The sequence below is a fragment of the Plectrocnemia conspersa genome, unplaced genomic scaffold, assembly GCF_051122295.1.
Source record: "Plectrocnemia conspersa isolate PC_06_02 unplaced genomic scaffold, ASM5112229v1 ptg000002l, whole genome shotgun sequence".
NCBI classification, from domain to species: Eukaryota; Metazoa; Arthropoda; class Insecta; order Trichoptera; family Polycentropodidae; genus Plectrocnemia; species Plectrocnemia conspersa.
This window is the reverse complement of record NW_028277166.1, coordinates 17918859-17929517: the sequence shown is the minus strand read 5'-3', so window position 1 is coordinate 17929517 and position 10659 is coordinate 17918859. Positions and strand designations below refer to the sequence as shown.

General features: G+C 25.0%; 1 protein-coding gene across 5 annotated transcripts in view; it reads right to left on the bottom strand.

The window, feature by feature from the left end:
* LOC148237915 (calcitonin gene-related peptide type 1 receptor-like) overlaps positions 1-10659 on the bottom strand; it is a 35526-nt gene that overhangs the window by 1853 nt on the left and 23014 nt on the right. The window contains exon 11 of one of the 5 annotated variants that reach the window (XM_088181405.1): positions 7386-7620. The exons of the other annotated variants lie outside the window; for them this stretch is intronic. The gene's annotated coding sequence lies outside the window, so the exon portion shown is untranslated. Of the gene's footprint in view, positions 1-7385; positions 7621-10659 lie in introns of those variants that run through there. 5 annotated transcript variants of the gene reach the window in all.

Sequence of the window (10659 nt, the reverse complement as noted above, 5' to 3'; positions counted from 1 at the left end):
GCAACAAAAAAACCCTCATATTTTCACATGATATTGATTATTTTGCATCAACGTAAACAACCGCTCTTTTAACCATTTAAAAAACTGATAATATGACATTATGTGAACAGACTTGAATTTAAGAGTTACTGTATAAAACGTATTATATTTGTTTTTAGATTCAAATACATATTCTTATTTATTGGGGACATGCATACCAAAACTATTGTTATGGTTAAGATGCATGGACCAAGACAGGCAAGAGTTCCCGCTCTTTCTTATACCGCTGTCTTCCGTAATGTATGGACGCAAAAGTAAACATATTTGTTATCAAAATATTATAATATGTTTCGCCGAAAAAAGACTTGGTTACAGTTTCGATTAAAAATCAACATAATTTTAATTCACTTTAGACTAAAAAGGAAAGAAGTAAAACCTTAACTTTATTTATTAATAATTTTTGCCACGAAAATATTAAAGGCAAGCTTAGTTTTGTATCTAGAAGTATTTTTATATGTTTTTTAAGGTAGTGTTTACAGCAGTGAGCATCACATCTTCCACTTTTGATCCAAAACACACAGACGCTGGAATTAACACAACGATACGGTAGGAGTTGACAACCAGTTACTGTGATATTACATATATATTATTTATTTATTTATTTTGTGCAAAATGGGCCGAAATATTTATTTTTGTAGTCGGATGTGACACAGACGAAAAAACCTTGAAATGAGCATTGCCGCTTCAACAAAAGAAGCAAGAATGTATCGCTTCTCCCTCGCATTCACAAATGAATGCCAATGCACTATCGTAATATGAATTTTCTATGTATCAGTGAAGAGCAAACTGTCTTTGGATTCGGTATACTCATAATTTTTCATAGTGGCTTTTCAAAAATTGAAAATGAACAACCAATCTTATCATTAGAAAGTGATAGTATTGTTGGGTAGAAACCAAAGAAAACTGAGGTAAAAAAATAGTAGTTTTACTTCCAACTTAACAGTGATTTTATTTTTTAAATGTAATTTATTGTATTTTAAAATATGTATATTTTCTATTTAAATTTTCTGTAAATATATTTTCTATATATGTAAATTTATATCTATTATATGTGTATAATTTGTATCACTATATAAGAACAATATTTTATCAATACTTGAAATGTTTTTAATTGCATATTTTAAATAATATATAATACGTGTAACATTGTTATCGATCTCTGCTATCTGTTTCCCGATAATAACTGTTATTGCAGCACATGTAGAAACAAAAACAACACACAATCGTATTTTCGTGCGACGTATACGACTTTATTCTTGTGACTCAGCTCTGTATGTGTGTAAAAATTGGAAGATGTGACGTTCACTAGCTTACAGATTAAGCTCAGCGTAGTACAAATTAGGTTACCTAATTTTTTTTAATTTAAAGGAGGAATAATTAAAATTGGGCTAGGTCGTACATATTAGGTATTGAAAAAAGAATATCCTGCGTGTATTCAACAAAAAAATAATAATCAAAAAGCAAGACTAAAAAATCGTTTAGTGCCTCGTATATTTATTTATATACATTCTGCTTTGGTATTAGTTAGATTAGTTTTTTGTCATGTATTTGTAGTTTAATAGATTGAAAAACTTTAAAATGCGAAAAAAAATTGTATTGTTTTTTTTTTGTAACTGAAAATATCGATTAAAATATATATTTTATTTAAGTCTATGTTTGTATAAACTCTATTTAATATCTATAAAATATATTAAAAAAAATATTTTGAAAAAATGTTTTAAATTTTTAATAATAAGCGATTATTATAATTATTTTAATTACTTACTTGAATTTAGTTCGTTTTAACGATTTTTAAAAATAACATCATATTAAAACGTTTATCTAAACATATTCTTTCAATTTAAATAATTGAGTTTAGAAATTGAACCTGAAATTCTTAAGCCCATTTTCGAGTCGAATTTTCGAAGATCGAAGATCAATGGTCAAGAGAAAGAATAACGAGAGAGTTCGTTGCCGTTTCTGTGTGATCTTGAGATGAATGTTGAACTCAGCTGTTACTCAATGAGTATATACATATTATCCAATTAACCTTGCGTGTAAGCAAAATTTTCGCATAAAAAAATTTGCGTAAAAAATAATCTGTCCCTTTAATTCATTAAATATACATTTTTTCACAGAAATCGCGTCTTTAAAATAAAATGAGGAACTAATTATCTAATTGCTCTTTAAATATTTGCATAGCGGTAACGATAATCGATAGTAGTCATGAGAGGTCATGAACACAATATATTGACAAAATAAAGAATCAAGTTTTCCGATCACGTAGATAATACTTAGCGATGTAATAATATGGTCGAGAAATTGCAAACGTTTTCAGTTGAGGCTTTTGCTCTTTTTCAGGGTCACTGTGGATCTGTTAGTGTTTCTTATCATACAGATAATTCTCAGCGACGAGAGATTGTTATTTTGGAATTTTTACATTACTGTTTTGCGAAAAGAATACGTTATTATGGCGGAAAAGTATCGAGAAGCAAATTGAAACATTTTGTTTTACGTCGAAGGTCATACGTGTTATTATATATTGTAGTAAGTTTGATAGTTTAAATACATACAAGATATATGCAAATACAAGTTAATAGTTTATAGCTAACGTGATGATTTTTTGCGATTGTTTTTGATAGAAATTGGAAAATTGATTTTTATTTATCATATTAATAAATTTGTCTGATATAAAGTGTTTAATCTGACAACCATAATCGTAACTGTCAAGAATTCTATTCATTTTATATTTATGTTTTTCTTATAAAAAAGTGTTGTTTTGACGTGTGTAATATATTAAAAAAAGTAATACAAAAGAACATTATCGTATCCTAATTTTTAATTTCCTGTCAGGATTTTGTATGTTGTCAAAAAACTAAAAAAATGATTTTTAATCGCATTTTTAGTTGGGAATATAATATATTAAATTATGTACAGTACGTGTTTAATTTATTCAGAAAATATTTATTAGCTTTAGTGTTTATTTAAGAATTAAGTTGTTGAAGTATAATATAAATAATTTTTTTTAGAAAAAATCGTTACGTTATGTAAAAAAGTACGGTTTTGTCATATTGCAATTATTTTTTTGTCAGCGTGTGTATTTTTTTATTTAAATTAATTTTATACACTGCGAAGTTATTATGACGTTGGAATATTGCTGACATTTTTTTTCAAAATAGAATAAAATTATTCGTATAATTATGATTTGCAAAAATTTTTAGTAACACATTTAGTACATTTTAAAATGTTTTAAAACTAGTGTGTTTAAACATAAGTTAAAAACATTTTATTATTAAATAATTAAATAAATATATAATATTATATGAAAAAAAATGATAATGATACAGCTGACATCAGCGTGTTATTTTAAATATAAATTATGGCAAAAAGTGTAGAATTGTTGTATAGTATAATTATAATTAAAACAGTTTCAATTAAAATATTTAGTAATTATTATAAATATATGTAGATGTAATAAAAGGAATGCAATATTTTTTTAACAAAGTGTAATTAAAAACTAATTTACTTTCAAAAAATTAAGATGAAAATACTAAAATTCTATGGTCTACTAATAATAAAGTATAAAATAATATATAACATATAAAAAATGGTTATATAGTTTTTCATTCATCTTAGATTTAATAAAACATATTTTATTTATAATATAATATTTAACTTCTAAAAATATTTTTTCTTTAAATAATAGGTTATCCCAAAAATAATTTCGTTATTTTTTAATTTAGGTTTTAACAGTTAATTGTGCTTTGGTCGTTGAAATCTGTTGATGCATATTTGTACTCCAATTATCTTTTTTTTTATATAATTAAATAAAAAAAATTTGGACCTAAAATTTACGATGGTAGAATTTTTACAAACTCAACAAGCTATACAAAATTGCATGTTATATGAATTTATTAAAAAAAAGTGGCAACTACTAAGTAGTAGATGATTCATTAGATATCTGTAAATATCAAAGACGGTTTAAAAAAATTGAGCAAAAAGTTACGATATCAAGAATAATCTTGGATTTAGGAGACCAGCAAATATTATATAAATGATGATGTCCTGGCTGCAGAAATGGAAGCGTATCCTACTCAAAATATCTATCAGCTGACTAAGAAGCTAAACTGGTAGATTCAAACACATTAATACGATTGGAAAGGCTTTGACACAAGGTGTATGGCATTTACACAAATTGAGCTAAGAAAACAAGTTGGCGCGTATCCACATATTCTAAGAGCTTCTGGATCTGGTCGCCTTTTCTGGAGATAATAAATATATGTTGTACGATGACAATCATTGTAGAAGACAGTGGGTATCCAAAGGTCAAGTTGCAAAACTTACCTTAAAGCCCGGGATTATTTAAAAAAATATATTTAAAGTGTATGGTGATTGCAAAAAAACTCTTTAACCTGGTCAAACAATAATAGCAAGATTTTATTGTGATCAGCTGGATCGTCTTGTCACCAGAAGTCAAATAGTTCTACAACACTTCAAATTGACTCACGATAAAAACAAGGAACTTGTCTGAAAGGATTTATCCCATCCATCTTATTTTAGAGACCTTGCTCCTCCCGACTACCATTTGTTTTGATCAATGCAACACTTTGCAACAAAGAGAGGTTAAAGAAGGTTAAATGTTTTAAAATATTTTGTTTTGATATTTATATTTTGAATCATAAAAATAAAATAAATATTTAAAAAGAATTTTTTGATTCAATAAAAAAATACATTCATCTTGGGATTACCTAATATAGTTTGTATTAATTAAATATAGTATAAAATTATTTAGAAAAAATGTAGTTATTACTTTATAAATCTTAGAATATTATTTACTACACTGATTTGATTATACACCTATTTTTATTTAATATTACAATTGTTACATTATCACTAGTAATAAATTTACAATAATTAATCTACAAATTACAGAATCAATACAATCAGTCGAGTCGAGTTATTTTATCTCATTGATTAATATCCATAATTAGAAATACCATAATACTCAAAATTATTTTGCATTCAAGCGACCTTAACATTAAAATTAATTATATGCTTCTAAAAAAATAAAATATTATCACTAAACAAACAACCAAACATTGGTTTCAAAATACATATGATTAACATAATAACTCTCAGAGGCCGCTTAGATGTGCTTTCCGGATTCTATAAAATTTCGCAAACTGCATTTAATTTATGGAATAAATAAATAACTGGTAACATACTAAAATATTAATACCTTACTAATGTCACCTTGCTAATTTTTTAATAAGACACGACAATGATCACGACATGTTTTTCTACAGTTTTCATATAATTTTGCACGAATGAAGGTTGTGAGTTGAGATCTGGGACGTTAATCATTAAGTATTAAACCTATTAGTAAATAAATTGCATATGGAGTTTCTGTTGTTATGTAAATGATACCTTATTTATTGCACAGAATAAATTCGATTTCATTATATTGAAGAATTAAATAAATATAAATTTATTTTATAAAGAATATCAAGGCCCTTTGGTTCCGTAACAATAATTTTCATGTAGGAGATAAATTAAAATAGTTTTTAATTATAACTTCTGTGATTTAAAACATGCAATATCACATCTTAAAAATACAAGTTATGATAAAAAGCGATAAGGCTTTATTGTCATTGAAAAATCGCAAGCTTGTCAGACTATAAAGTAAATTAAGATGATCTGATGAAAATTTTGACTGTGAAAATAACTAGAAATATTGTAGAAGATCTAGAATATCTTACTATTCCTTCATTTTTCAAAACATTCATTGATATATAATAATATATAATAAATACATAGTAATTTATTTTTGTAAACCTAACACTGTAACATAACAGGCGTGGGACTAAGGTATTAATAGCACGTGTGAATCAATACGCAATAATTACCATTGGCTAAATTTATTTATTAATTATGTATACATTTTTAATCTTACTCAATAATATTAATAGGGAGATTTTAAGCATTCTATTTTTATAAAATACAACAATGTGAAACAATGTGTTAAATAAAATTATAATATCAAGCAATGGAATATTACAACCAATTTAGTAATGTAATAAATTAACAAAGCACGAGATCTATGTATGGTATTTAAGAGTAACTAATGGTATATATGATAATTAGTATCATATGACTATTTCTGGTAATTTAATTTAATTTATGATACCTATAGACTATCAATTTATTTAAAACGATTTATTGTAATCAAGCTATAAAGACTTCACGTGTTTTTATGGTTAGGTAAAAAAATCTTTAATAATATTATATAGATTAAACTACTTGTGTTAATTTGCTACCACTATAGAGCCCTATTAATTAACACAAAGTATATAACTAAAACGATCTATTTATTTTATAAAAAAAATAACTATAACACACTCGCATGACTGACACAATAACACTTTTTGTTTGCTCTTTAATTTACAGCAAACTGGTAAATAATTACTATTGATATACGCATATCTTACCTTCATTTTAAAAAATATTTTATAATACACTTTTATAATATCATCTTGCCACTATAATTAACAATAACAATTCGTTTTGCTTCTATTCCGATCGACTTGAAAAATAATAGTTAAGTTGTAGCTGCACTTGAACCAGAACTTAGTCGACTGACTAGGTGTTGTTCTTGACCTGAGCAAGCACTACACTGATTCCTTGCTCGGCGAGCAATGGCGTTATATATATAAAATAAATCGACTCCTCGTCGTCTTCTGAAAACGGTCAGATGTGATGACTGATGAGAAATTATCGTGAGATGTGATGAGAATAATTTATAAAGGCATTTTATTAGTGATGATAAAATCGGTCATGGATAATTAGTGCATATACTTTTGGTAAATCAGAACATTTCAATAATTTGTGATATTTTTGCTTGAATTGATTTTATACCATATTGAATGCGATTGCAATATGTTCATCTTGATTCATTTAATCCGTTTAGCTACGAGTTATAAAAATAAATAAATTAAAACATTTATTGAAATTTTATACCTATATTTTACTGACACAAATACACTCCGATAGTGTATAGTGATCATAGTAGCTCGTAGAATCTCAAGAAATAAACTATAACATATATAAAATCATTTAGAATTATTCTCAGGCATGTCGCATTTGCTAATTTTTTAGTAAAATAAAATAAAAAACATATCTACACATACTTTTTTTTCTGGATATTATTATTTTTTTCTTTATATGTATATATTTACATATTCTGTAAATTTGATAATAATTATTTACATATATTATTAAATTCAATATTTACATGTAAAAAAACAAATTATATAACATGTTATACGATTCATATACATAGGTATTATATAATAAAAATTAAAAAACCATGTCTATACATAGTACGGCTGACTGAAATCCATATATATTATAATATAATAATAAAATATAGTAATACTTATATGTATATCAATGCCTATAATAAAGCTCAAAATTACAACAAATATATTTACGTTCCAACAGTTTAAATCAATATGAATATAATATATAAAACCGTCATGGAAGTTCGTGTTGTGGCTCTGCGTCATGAAATCTCTAAGTCGAGTGAACTCTTTCCGGTTCCAGCTGAATAAAATTTAACAATATAAATATAAAACCTGCTTTTCTAAGAACTTCTGAAAGCTACTTAGTTCACACTGGGTTGTGTGTCAATTTTGTGTGAGCTTCACTGGTAGCGAGTTCAGGACTGTATTTCTAATTTGAAAGTGAAGTAGAAAATGCCAAATGGATAGAGATTATTATATAGCAGTGTTCTAGGTTATATATAATCAGATTACAATTATTCTTGGCCAATCATGGATAATTCCGGCAGTACTAGAACTTATTTTATAAAATTATAATATTGTTAGAATTTGCATTACGTCCTAATGTTTGCGTAAGATCGGTAATGGTGCGATTTATTAACAGCTAGGAAAAATTATGTGTTTCTGCCAACTGATATTCCGATCGAACAAATTTGTGCAATACATAATTAATAGATGTTTTATTATAAATAATTATTATTAGAATATGTAATGAATCGTTCTAGAGTTATGAAATATCCAACTTGCTTCGAAGCTCGATCTAACTCTTAGAGATTTTAGGCGACAAACTGGCTGCACCAAATCTAACAATCGAAGTGATAATCCGGTTTTAAATATACAAGCGATATTTGACTCGTTAAGGAAATTTTAGCGCCATATCGTAAGTCCAATGTCCTCAAAATATATTTCTCACGCTACGCTCAAATTCCGTTTATATGTACAATACGCACATCCGTAGAAACAGAATATCTATTAGTTTTTTATGATTTGTTTAACGAATTTTATACTAAAAAAAATGCTTGGTAATGTTATATTTAATATAATATTTAATTGTATTTAAATGTCAAGGTATTTGAAAGATAATTTTATGCGAATTTTCTTTATTTTCTATAGAGCTTTCAGTAGCATTGTATTTGCTAAATCTAATAAATCGTTCATATGACTAATTTTACATATTTTAAATTAAATATTTATGGAACAATATGTAAGATAATTGATTAATAAATACAGTCAACTTTAAAGTAATTTGCAAACAATTTATTATTTTACTATAGGAATCTGGGTGTATTTTAAAGTATATATTTTTAAGGTATTTTGTATTCTTAATAAAATAATCAATTATAAGTTTTATTAATAATGAAGTGCAACATATTGTACAATGCACATTATTATTTTACTTAAGATTTATTTATTATACTTAACGATAAAATCTTGACACTTAAATTACCATATCAAGCATTTCAATCAAGATTAGAATCAATAATATGATACAATAGTGATGTAAAGTTCTTTCTTTACTTAAAACAATGTAAGCATTATGTATATATTATGCAGAAGGGAATATCATTTATGTATTTTAAATATATGTTTAACTTAACATTGAATTGTTTATTTTAGTATGACAATGTATTAATTAAAACGCGGTGGCGTGATGCACAAAATATTGTAAAAAAATGTTAAATTTTTAAGGTGCAAATATAAACTTTTATATATCCTCTTCATTTGTACCTGACCGCGCCCGTATTTTAGTGTAGTTGTTAATGTGAAACAGGTTATTGCATCAATAAAGATCTTTATGAATATTTTCAGATCATTATTACTGCGGGGCTAATATATGATATATAAATAAAAGTAAGGAGCAGTGACCTAGTGAGACAAGATGCACGGTGCTAAATTTATATTTGTTTAAAATATATGTCGAATTGGTAAATATTCTGGAATCATTCAATCTTATTTGACGGCATTTAACGCCAATTATCTTGTTGACAAGTTCAGATTATTATTAATTACCATTGATGCTGTTAGAATTGTTCTCTGAACCAAAGTCGCCTGATAAAATGAACTATTATTATTCAATTTACATGATTGGAATTACGTTAATTAAAAAATATGTTACACAATTATTGGGAAAATCTAATGTATGATAATTTAATAGCATTTAAATGATCTGATAACTTTAACGATTTATTTTATCCGAATATTGACGTAAGTAATAAGTACATTGAAAGTGTCATTCAATAAAACAACACTCAGTAAGTACTTAATTTGGCACTTAAAATTCTTGTCGGTACCAAACATGTTCATTTGCATTATGCTATAAGAATAATAATTCATACTTATTATATTTATATGAATAAGAATCGTGTAATTTGAAAGCATCGTAATATAAAAAATATACCATTTTTTAAGCTTACCTATATTATTATAAAAAATTATATTATTATAAAAAAATGTGATAGAAAAACATATGCATATATCATATTTAGCGTAGTGAGACAACGAATTTACACATGTATGTATGTACGTATATATATATATATATATATATATATATATATATATATATATATATATATATATATATATATATATATATATATATATATATATATATATATATATATATATATATATATATATATATATATATATATATATATATATATATATATATATATATATATATATATATATATATATATATATATATATATATATATATATATATATATATATATATATATATATATATATATATATATATATATATATATATATATATATATATATATATATATATATATATATATATATATATATATGTCAAAGTTTTCATTGATAACTCCACTTAGAACTCAATGTTGCCCTAATTTAACTTTTGGTACTTAAATTATGTATATATTCTGATATTTACTCATAATTCAATCACTATAATCCTTCAAACTTGCGCCATAGTGTTAAATTGCTATTGGATAATTTGAATTTGGTACTCTAATTAACCTTCAATTTACATGGTTGTTGTAAATTTTACTTATTAATAGTTAAATAAAAAAGAATACTATGTAGATTACCCAATATTTATATAAATCCAACAAAAATCATCGTTGGAAACATATACACCATAGAAGAATATAATATTTTTCGGATAGTCGACCAATTTTTAGTGAGATATAATTTTTTTTTTTAATATATATGTAAAGGACAAACTTTTATTATGGTATTTTTATTTGTATTTTATTTATATCAGATATTAAATTATGTTTTTTAACCTTTTAAAAAATGAGTTGGATTGAGGTTTTTA